This window comes from Canis lupus, chromosome 15 (assembly GCF_003254725.2).
Source record: "Canis lupus dingo isolate Sandy chromosome 15, ASM325472v2, whole genome shotgun sequence".
Classification (NCBI taxonomy): Eukaryota; Metazoa; Chordata; class Mammalia; order Carnivora; family Canidae; genus Canis; species Canis lupus.
In genome coordinates, this window is record NC_064257.1 from 27,646,919 (window position 1) to 27,659,049 (window position 12,131).

At 35.1% G+C, this 12,131-nt stretch overlaps 1 protein-coding gene across 11 annotated transcripts in view; it reads right to left on the reverse strand.

Annotated features, from left to right (window-relative positions):
• Window positions 1-12,131, reverse strand: part of MGAT4C (MGAT4 family member C) — a 717,101-nt gene that overhangs the window by 130,461 nt on the left and 574,509 nt on the right. The window lies entirely within an intron of this gene.

Here is a 12,131-nt window from a genome sequence, read left to right on the forward strand (position 1 = left end):
CTCCCAGAAGTCAAGGAACATATTCTTCAGGCTCTTGAAGCACAGTGTTCATGAAGGAGAGGGTGCCCAGCTGTAGGAAGAGGCTATGGAAGTTTGGCTGAGGTAGATCCAGGGCCACCGGTATGGACTGAATTAAGTGATGCCATGAAACTACACTTTTATTATTTCCTTTCTCCCACTAGATCACATATATATTACTCAAGCTGTGGCCAGTAAAAAGAATCATAAATAAGGCCTCTCTATTTGTCCTTTGGCCATAAGTAATGGAAATAAGCTCTCAGTTAATAATACATAAAGTGAGTTTGTTAAAAGGATATGGAGTAGCTCTTAGAATCCTAGAAAGATTGGAGATCAAGGATAGGATCCAAAGAAATTTCTGGACTCGTGGTAAGGGGAACTAAGGGGCAATTTTATTAGAATACCAACATTAGTAAGAAGTGGCTCTCAATATTTTTTGTTTTAAATATTTTTCGGTTCAAAATTTGAATCTGGAGAGAGGTAGCCATGTGACCATCAGAGGAGAGTATGACCATATTTGTAAGCTTTCATGCAAAGACGTAATTTTCAAGGAAATACTGAGACAGTATTACACAAGGGAGGGGGAGATCAATGCTGGGAAGATAAAAAGAAGGTTATAAATTATACCTGGACTCTGAACATGCTTCACATCTATTTTTGTGTGTGTACATATGCAATAATTATTAAAGCATACTATTTACATAGTATGTAAGCCCTGAGCTTCATGCTTTATGGTGAGGCTGGTTAGAATCTGGCCCTTAAGACAGAACATAAAGACTCCTAACTCTGGGAAACGAACTAGGGGTGGTGGAAGGGGAGGAGGCTGGGGGGTGGGGGTGAATGGGTGACGGGCACTGAGGGGAGCACTTGACGGGATGAGCACTGGGTGTTATTCTGTATGTTGATAAATTGAACACCAATAAAAAATAAATTTATTATAAAAAAAATACAACTACTTTATGATGCAAAAAAAAAAAAAAAAAAAAAAAAGAATCTGGCCCTTAGAGAACGTCTGTCCTGTCTTTGGTCTGGCAATACCTACATATCATGTAGAAATATACTAATACTAGGATACAGTGTGTACTTTTCAGATTCAGAGGTTCTATCAATACACTAGGCCCAGGCACATCATTGTTAAACTAAGATGAGTGTGGAACTTGGACACAAATTACTTACCAAGTAAATGCTTGATGCATTTTTCCTCTGACTAGCATAGCTTAGGGATATAGTTAAACCATAATAAGATTATATAAGAAAGCAATTTTGTCCATTGGGACTAAAATTGCAGTCCTGGGTTCTTTAAAATAATTTTGGAATTTGTTTCATAATCAGAGATTCAGCTTTGACTTGATTTTTTTCATAAATTTGTAATTTACATAGGAAATTTGATTCTGTAAACAGTATTGTCTAAAATGGCGATAAACAGAGTCCATGAAATTACCACCCTGTAAGCCTGTTGGATGTACCAGTTCCAAGTGATGGATTTGAGGAGCCAAGGTAGAGAGCTATTGGTGGAGGGTAAGCTGAGGAAGTAGAGGAGCTCCTGACAGCCTGGTGGATCAGCCATCATAAAGAAGGGGCAGGAGGGCAAGTCTCTGTATTAAAGGAGCCTATTCGGCTTCCTGAATCTTCTTGGTTCCTAAACTGTCATGCAAGAACATCCAAAAGTTCCCCAGCACCCAGACGGTGGGCAACAGTAAGCTGAGAGATCACCCTTGAGGCCAGACAAGAAATCACTACAGTGGAGGGATGTGACAAGGACTTGGAGCACTGGGACAATACCAGCGTCAGGAAACCAAGCAGAGCCAGGTCAGGGCGTTCAGACCAACAGGTAGGCAGACACACATCTGATGTAGGATGTTCTGAGCGAAAGGAAAAAGTAGGCACTCTCTTCCCACTGCTGCCAAAGTGGCATTTACATAAGTCCTGTTAAATTAACTCAATAAGGAGGTCATTAGATTGACAGGACTGTAATGCCCTGGTGGCCTACACGAGGAAACTAAAATCTAAGGTTACAAAATTAAAATGCTAAAGACAACCAGTCACAAATAACCATTTGGGTATTGAGCTGTAGCAAGTCTTTCTTTCTTTTCTTTTTTCTCTTTCTTTCTTTCTTTCTTTCTTTCTTTCTTTCTTTCTTTCTTTCTTTCTTTCTTTCTTTCTTTCTTTCTTTCTTTCTTTCTTTCTTTCTTTCTTTTTCTTTCTTTCTTCCTTCTTTCTTTCTTTCTTTCTTTCTTTCTTTCTTTCTTTCTTTCTTCTTTCTCTTTCTTCTTTCTTTCTCTTTCTTTCTTTCTTTCTTTCTTTCTTTCTTTCTTTCTTTCTCTTTCTTTCCTTCTTTCTTTCTCTCTCTCTTTTCTTTCTTCTTTCTTTCTTTCTTTCTTTCTTTCTTTCTTTCTTTCTTTCTTCTCTTTCTTTTTCTTTCTTTCATTTATTTGTTTCTGCTTTTCCTCTAGGTCTTCCCCTGGCTCATGTTCCCAAAGTGCTCCTAACCAACTTCCGTTTTGGCGCTGCCCCATTGCAGTTGATTTTTGGTCAGATAAACTCTTAGAACATTAAAAAAAAATTATTGAGTCAGTTCATGTTCCAGAAAGCATTCTAAAAACAGGGGATACATTTGGTGGTGTATGTGTGGGAGGGGAGACTCAATCTTTACGAGCTTTTATTCTATTGAAGAAGACACAAAGTTAACATACGAATATATGATATAACGCCAGCTAGTTGTTAGGTACTCTGAAGAAAGAAGGAAAGTAAGGAGATAGAGAAAAATGGGATTGGAGGTGGGATGGATATTTTAGATGGAGTGATTAGAAAGAGCATCTCTAATTGTCATCTGAATAGAAAGTACAATAAAGATACCAGAAAAGCAGTTAAATCACAAAGATATTAGCTAACCTGAAAGAATTAGTCAATTAACACCTGATATGACTTTTTAAATTATTTAACCATTCTATAACCCAGGATTCCAGTGGCTTATTTCTTTTATTATCCTGGGGCTTCTTATCCACTCATATTTAACTATTATAAATTATGATAAGAAAATGATGTGCAAATTTCTGTCTGGTGTCCTGGTCACCCTTCCAAACTTCAAACTTTCGTATTCAATGGCCTGATAGCTAGCTCAACAGGAATGTTCCAGAGATACCCGTTACACATACTGTTGAAGCTAAAATAGATTATTTCCAGGATCTTTCTCATATTTCTCTATGAACTCAGTAACCAAATTAGAAATCTGCAGTCATCCTTCACTGCTTTTTTTTTCATGGAGTCATAATCTTTATTTTGTCTCTTAAATGTAAAAAGCAACCACTACTCTTACTACACTAAACCTTTATAATCTCTTAACTTGAACTTTTGCAGCAGTTTCCAGAATGGTTTTCTAGGCTTCAATCAAGCATCCTCAAGTACTGCCCTCATTGAAGACAATTATTCATATAATTTTTTTGTTCCCCTTCTTAAAACCATTCAATGGATTCCTATTGCCTAAAGGATGAAGTGAAAGCTCCTTATATGGCATTACTTACATAATCAAGCCTGAATTTAAGCATGCTCTTGTGACTAAGTCTAATGGATATTTAGTATTTCAGAATTCACCTGAAACTCTCAAGAAGAGCTTTTAGTGAAAGCTACCATGCCTTAAAACTTTCTTTTTGGATTTTGTGATGCCGTATTTAACAGACACTTGTAGGCACTATATACTCAGATTCCCTACAGTGGCTTTTATCATTTTTGTGCACCATCCCTTCCTTCCTGTTATCCTTGCTTCTAACTTCTGCACCTGCTTATATGATAAGGCCTGTCCGCAGGCAACTGCAGCCTCTTTGCAGGGAACAGGAGTACCTAAGATCAATAATTTCGAGGAGAAGATTTTGGCAAATACCGTATGGGAGTATAAAAGTCCAGCTCTTTTCAGTGAATAGGGAAGAATTCTGAGGATCAGGTGGTCATCCTTCAGCTCTTACCTAAGGAGTCAGGCTATGGCTGAGACTTGGCTTGAAATCGCATACATACTTGGCTTTTTTCTTATTCCCTCACTTCTCCAGGAGCATTTTTCTAATAAATCACTAAAATGTGAATTGTTATGGCTTGGTCTGCTTCTGAAGACATGACGGGAGACACCCCCCTCTCCTAATTTCCCCCATGCCTTCTGGTTCCTCTTCATCACTCTCTATTGGCAGCTTTTCCTTCTCCATCCAATGTATAAATGCTTGAGTTCCTCAGCACTCAGTCTCAGATGCTTTTCTCATTGCATCTGTACCTCATCTGGAGGCCATTTCATCTATCCTCATGGCTAATATTACAATCAGTTTTTTTCCCCAGTCACCTAGACTTTCTTTAGATAAATATTTTAACACTGTCCTCAACATTCCCATTTGGTTGTTTCACAAGTAATTCAAACACAACACATCTCAGAATGAAAGCATAATCTAACTCAACTCCTATTCCATACATCAGGTGACTGATTACATTGTCAAAGGAAATCAACCAGAGAATTGTTAGCATAAGGATCTATTAAAAAGTAATCGATATGAGAAGGCTCCAAAGGAATATTCAAACTTGAGGGAGCAGGGTAGAAAGTTTTACTGGGCTACCTTCAGGAACAAATACACTTTTCATATGGTTTAGCAGCCACTGAGCAATCTGGTTTGTATCAATAGAGATGGAGAAGAACAGAGAGAAGAGAATATTATGTGAAAGGATATAGGGAGGAATAGTTGAAAGATCAAAAATATGCCAAGGCCACAGTGGAAAATTATCAATCCTTCAGAGTCTCTCACATCATCTTGCTAGGGCCACATGACTTCCCTCCATCGCATTTGACTCACTCTGGAAATATTATATTTCTCCTGGGTCACTCTAACAACCTTCAAAATGGTCTCTATATACTCTGACCCTTCTATGATCTAGCTTATAATGCTTTGTTAAATATTTAGTAATTATAAGAGATTATAAAACCTACAGAATGTATAAGGCTAAAATACTAAGATACTCTTCTATTCATCAGCTAGTTTGAAAAGCCCTCTAGGTGCCTTTCCATAATCCTATTCAATTTTGTTTTCACTCAGACATGACCAGTATTATGACTTTCAGTTTTAACCTTTTGGTGCCTTACTGTCCTTAAAACTTCATTTATTTATGCATTTCTACCATATATTTTTGTTGTTTCCTGTATTTCAAGTGTTTACTTATAAAATAATACATAAAATAAGCATTCTTCCATGAATTGCCTTTTTCACTCAAAATTATATTCCTGATGTTCATGTATGAAATGCAAAACTGTTGTTTTAAAATTTTCACTGCTGTGTAATATTCCACTGTATATGAATATAATACAACTTATTTATCCAGTCTAATGTTGGCAGATTTGGGGAGTATTATCCCTTTATACAAATTAATTAGTTAACATCTACAAAAATTATTTTAATGAATATTTCTATATAGGTCTTTTGATGTATACACACAAGTGTTTCTTCATATACTTAAGAGTAGAAATATGAGGCCTTTGGGGATGAAAATCTTTGGCTTTACTAGAGAGTGTCAAATAATTTTACAAAACATTTGTACCAATTTCATATTCATAATCTTACCACTAGTCTATGAGAAATTCAGCTGCTCTACATTTTCTTCAAGACTTGGTAGTGGGGTCTAATCCATTCCTCACCTAGCAGCCACTGTGACCTTTTATAAATGTAAATCTGATTAAGTCACCCAAACCCTGCCTAAAATCTTTTAATGGTTTCTCATTGATCCCAGAATAAATTCCAAAGGTTTAACATTGTCAAAGGATTCTTTTTGCTCTGACCTCTCCATCATTTATATTTTATCACACTCTCCTTGTCTTCTATCTCCACACTGATATTCAGTTTCTCTTTTCTGCTGAAGGACTGTATGCAAGATACATTTTTTCCTGGAACTCTTTTTGTTTTCTATCTACTTCTGTGATTAACTTTGCTTCTTTCGTCTCATGTTAATTATCATTACTTCAGGAAGCTTTTCTTAATTTCTTAGAATTTATTAGGCACTTTCCTCATTGACTATCTGAATTGCACATTGTGTTTTCTAAATGTATTATTTAGCACAAAAATAATTAAGAAATTAAGTGTGTATTTTTTTAATTCACCCACTAATAAGCTTTATGTTAAAATCAGGACAGTTTTGGCTCTGTGTTGTTCAAAAATTTATTTTGAGCAATTAGCAAGTACTTAACAGCCAGGGCTCACTATATGTATTGAATGCGAATGACTAATTCCTACACACACACACACACACACACACACCACACACATATTATACTTTAATTTTTATTCCATAAATAGTAGATTATTATTCAGGAAGTATTCATGTCTCCCTTACACTCCCAATTCCCCCAACTTTCAAGTGAAGGGTGTATTTTTCTGTGCCATGGATATTGATACCAGCCACGACCCACTTTGACCAATGGAATGTGGAAGGTATGATGAAAGCAGAAATTTCGAATGTGCTTATCTTTTTAGGCATGTCATCTTGCCTTCCACCATCACAATAAGAATATGCTCTAGTTAGCTCGCTGGTCCCTTAAGAACAAGGGTGTCATGAGATCCAGCTGGGGCCAGTTTGGATCAAATACCATCGAATCCACAGATTGAGCTATAAGTGTTTCTTTTTGTAAGCCACTGAGATTTGTTAGCTAATTGTAGACAGCAAAAGTTAACAGACACACTAGATAAATTGTAAAAAGAGATGAAATTCTTAAAAGGACATGAAGTTAACAGATTTAGGTTTTCTCAAGTAATTAGCAATAAAATAAAAGAAATCCAATTTAAGTTGAAATATAAATAGCTACTCAAATCTATTTTTTTTCTTCAAAGTAACTTGGATGAGAATAAAATATAAATTTAAACATTGGAAAATTTGAGTGGAGGACATCTTTATTTTAAACTCTGATTATAAGCCTTTTACCACATAAATCCTTTCATGTGTCTGGGCATAAAACAATAAGGACCATAGCCATTATGAGCTATAACTGACAATTCCTCTGAACATTTTAAGGGCTAGCTTTACACTGAACATTTTCCATTAGCTGTACAGAAAGGGTTTTATAATCCTTTTTTGTGATGACCCCTACTTTTCAAAGCTGAAATATAAAATACTCTTAACCAATTACCAGCTTTACCTAATGCTCAAGTCTAGCTTTTTAGTCATAAAGAAAAAGAGCCATTTAAGTTTCAGAGGTAGTGAGCATATCATAACTAAAAGCATATAATTTAAGTCATGAAGATATTACAATTTAAATGCAAGGCATACCTGGTTAAAGTAGCTTCTACAACATGGAAATTTCTCTAAACATCCAGGCTTAAGAGAGTGAGACTAGAAAATGTCTACATTACCGCAACACAAGCTTGTTGCCAGAATTTGTCTCCTTTATAAGGACAGTAGGCATCCCCTTCTTATCAGGTAGTGGTCTTATGCTAGGTTCCAAACAATACTCACATGCGGAGGCAGGGATTCTGTGGGAACCTCATAAATTTTATTATCTGTTCCCCTGGCTATAGTCAGTTCTACTAGGAACAAACTTCTGACTCAAGCCCGGCTGGTTCTCTCCCAGAAAAATGAGAATTGGAATTCAGGGTTAGATAATAAGATCTACTGTGGTATACCTGGAAGTCAAGTGATACAGATGTAGGCGTTTTTTTGGTGCTTATATGGATGCTAAAGACAGAAAGTGAGACCATGTATAGCAAAGCAAATCAAGTGAACATAGCAGACATGCAGAGATTGAAGATGGAGTTTCTTGTCTGGTTTCTGGTTCTTTTTACTCCTTTGAGAAGAGGCCTATGTACATATATTTCTCTTCATGTAAGGGAGTAAAGACTCAGATACTACGTTGCCCATTTGCCTGTCAAACTCACCTGTGACCAAATGAGATATCTCTCACCAAAACCTAAGACTTTGTCAACAGTAGGCTGCTAGGACATGTCTCTGTATATTCCGATTCTGATTTCTCTTTTCTTTTAGCTGAATCTCTCTGAACAAAATCCAATGTTTCTCAGCTAAATGTACAAAGGAGATTATATATATGATGATGGTTAAAACTATGTTGGTAGAGATGTAGAAAGGCATTGTGGTATCTTTTATTTTTTTGTAGAAGTGTAGAGGTTATTGAAACTTAAGTTGTTTTTTTCTTCTTTAAAACCAAAGGATATTAATTGCACTAAATTGTGTACCAGTTCATATGTTAAAGTTTTAACCCCCAATGTGACCTTATTTGGAAATCCAGTTTGTCAGAAGATAATTAAGGAGATACGGCCTATAAGAAGGTCAAAGGCAAGGAACTGATCCAATGGGATCAGTGTCCTTAGAAAAAGAGATTTCAGAGAGCTCTCTCTCCACATACAGACAGAAGACAAGCCATATGATGACACAGGAAGAAGGTAACCCTCTACAAGCCAGGAAAAGAGCTCTCTCATTAGAAACCAAATGTTCCATCACCTTGATGATGGGCTTTCTAACCTCCAGAATTGTGAAAAAATAAATTTCTGTTGTTTAAGCTACCCCACTATGGTATTTTTCTATGACAACTCAATCTGACCATACAGATATTTAATAAATTCCATGTGTGAAGGGGGCCTATTTTTTTACCTGAGAGTCCCAAAATTTATAGTGATGCTAAATAACAGAACAACTTGGAAGTTGCTGTAGCTTATGAAACATTTTCCACTGGAACATATATCTTTCATTAAAAAAAAAATCACACACACCCACACACACACAAAGTACTTCCATGTCATGCTTATGGATGACATTTTTCTTGGACAAAATCAATTTACATTTAATGTATTACTACCCAGAATTATGTCTGCCTTTCTGACCTAGGGGATGTTGCCATACAGAAAGAGAAGGAAAGATTAAACAAAAGCTAATACAGCATAGTAAGTAATAGAGGTATGTATAATTTGCAATGGGAGAACAGAAGAGCAATTAATTAGAAATAAAGGAAAATTTATATTTAGGGTTTTTTATTTTTAAATTTACTTCTCTCGCCTGAAAAAAATAGGTCTTGATGGCATTTAAAAACCTTTGCTGTTATGAGATTTTTATTTTATTGTATCAGCATTAATTGCTAGAGAGAAGAGCCAAAGACAAATGTATATAATTCAGTAAAAACCAGACGTCTGAAAATCTGGGCAGAAGTAAATAGAGGTAAGAAGAAAAAGTAGGAAGTGTCATTATCAGAAATTTTAATTACTAATCATACTGTTATAGCAAATTAGAGGTAGTGCTGAGCCCAGAACATGAAGGCAGCAGGAACTAGTGTGAAGAGGGTGAAAAAAAATCAAGCAGATCATAGACCAGGGATATCATTGGGATAATAAAAAATTTATGTAGCTTGCTCCATAAATTTTTCCAAGATGGGAACCACGTTGATTTCTCTTTTGTGACCTCTAGCCCTGACGATAGTACCTGGCACATTAATATGTGTTCAATGAATCCAAGTGACAAGACTAACAAGAATAATAAAGTTCAATTATGAGGTTTGTTGAAGAAGGAGCCAGTAAGGTGCTCTAGGTATCCAGGTGAGATCATGAGGGAAAAATATAACTAAAAAAGATCCTGCATGTACTTAAGATTTTTTTACATAATCCTAGATGTCCTGTTCCATATGATGCTTTAGATTTCATATTTTCATTTCATCTTTCATATATAATCACCGCATGTTATGCTAATGAAGGTTCTTGTATTTCAGCAAGTGAAATATTTCATTTACCAAAAAGGCTACATGCAGTGAAAATTCTGATATCTTTCTCTAATTGAAACTACACTGCTGGTTATACCCTCAAGTACAGATCTTATATCTACTTATTCTATGATGCTAAGAATCATGACACTATTATTAAAATAGAGACAAAATATTCTTCAGGTCAGGAAAAAATTGGTGTCTGTGACCAAGGGAATTATGTATTACATTTCATCACAGAGTTGTCACTCTTGTGATATACTGTAAAGCACTAAAAGCTATTGTTCCCATGAATTATAACCCCAAATACCTTCACTCTGAGGATTCATTTTATCAGGGATCTTGGTATATTATACATCACTACTGTAATGTGTAACATATTTTCAGTGACATGTCTTTATGGAATGCTATAGGCTAAAGTAGAGTAATTATCATTATAAGAAAGTTTTACAAGAGATTATGCTTTAATTCCTATGTTCAAAGTTATTTGAGTTGTCAGTAACAAGAATGTTAAAAATATTCATTGGTTATATAGTAAATTCAGTTCTTAGGGATTTTAAATTATTATCAATTTTAAGAGGTCTTTTATGAGAAAAAAAAATTCATCAATAAGACAATAAAAATTTTCAATGCATGCTCTTCGTTTTACATTGGTTCAGCTTGTGCCAAGTGGCTGTTTTGCAGGAAAACAAAATAAAGAAAAAATATTAAACACTCAATTTTGTTACATTAAAGTAATTCCTAAGCAACTGTAGAAACAGAAAATTGTTTAAGTGCAAAAATCTTGCTAAATTATCTGTCAGGTCATACAACATTTAAGTGGGGTCTAAATATTTTAAGTATAAAAAATAGATCTCTATAACTTGCATGGCCATCTACCTCTAGTTTCTGAGTTAAATTCTGGCCTGGCTAGCCATTAGTAGATAATTAGAAGTGACATGAGAGATAGAACATTCAACACAGCCTTGTTTTTTCAGGCTTGAGAACCTACTTACTTAATGCAAATTGGTAGGAGACCATTATCATGCAGCCCTGGCAATCAGTGTTTAATTTGTTGATAGCCTTGACAGTTGTGGCCAGAGTATAATTGACATGGGCCCTGGTGCAAAAAAATAAATTGGGTTGTGCACAAAACTAAACAAAATAATTACCAACAATTAGACATTAATTACGAGATAGCAGATTCTCAAACCCTTCTGAATTTGGCCAAAGCTAGACCTAATTATATTTTAATGTTGTGAAAACATCTACGTTCTTGAAATAATCAGGTGTTCAGAAGTGCTTCGTGTAGATTTTGTGTTTTGTAAGGAACTATCATTTTATGAAATTAAATATGTTTATATTTGTGGATGATCTAATAATCACCGAAAAATCAGTGAGGTGGGATTTATGCTAATCTGGTAATAATTTATCTACTTTACCTATTTTATCTGATCTCCTATTAGAACACTGACATACAAAGAAATGAACAGTTTAGAAGTATTTAAAAAAGTATTTTGATGATTATGGTAGAAAGAGGAATAGGAAGAGATGCTGAAGGCAAAAAAAAAAAAAAAAGAGATTCACTACTTTTGACCATAATGAAGAAAACCTGTCCAATATTAGAACCCATAGGAGCAGCGCCGTTAACACACTCTCAGCCACAGCCTTGGTAATAAGTTTGTACTATTAGGTGGGGCATTAAAAATATTCATATGAAAAACATTTTAGCACATTAAAATCTCATTAAAATTATTAATGGAAAAAAATCCACAGCATCCCTTTGGGATAAGAGACATCATTTCTGATTAGAACATAGATAGATGAATATTATCAAATTTTAACAGCTTAGCAATATCTGAATAAACATTTCCTTATTCTATTTCTTATAATCTGAGGACCTGAAGCTGTGATCTATGGGTTCTCCTACCAACCAGTCATAGAACAATCCACCTGTTCTACACGTATATATTCTAACTACTTGTGACAGGACAGGTTATTCTGTGCAGAGAACCACAGATAAAAGGAACATCTATACTTGCTTGGAGAAACCTACTTGTTCTGTCTTATTTTTCACTTCAATACATATTAATTTTTTCTGCTAGGGGATGTGCACGCCATCCTCCAAGGGAAATGAAACTTTTTATTTTTTTACATCAGTCCTGATGTAAACATCTGATTTCTACATCTCACATTCCACTCTTCTGGACTGATAATTAGAAGTTTATCTGTCTTCCTATCTACTTGGAAGTTATTTTTTAAAGGATTTTAAGTAGAATGTTATTTTCTGACCTCTCCTTCACGTTGTCTTATGCTGTTTATATCTCTATAGAACCTGCAAGTTAAAAAAAAAAAAAAAAAAAAAAGAACCTTAAGTTATCCAATCCAATGGCCTTCCTAAGTCTTCATTTGAGACAATATA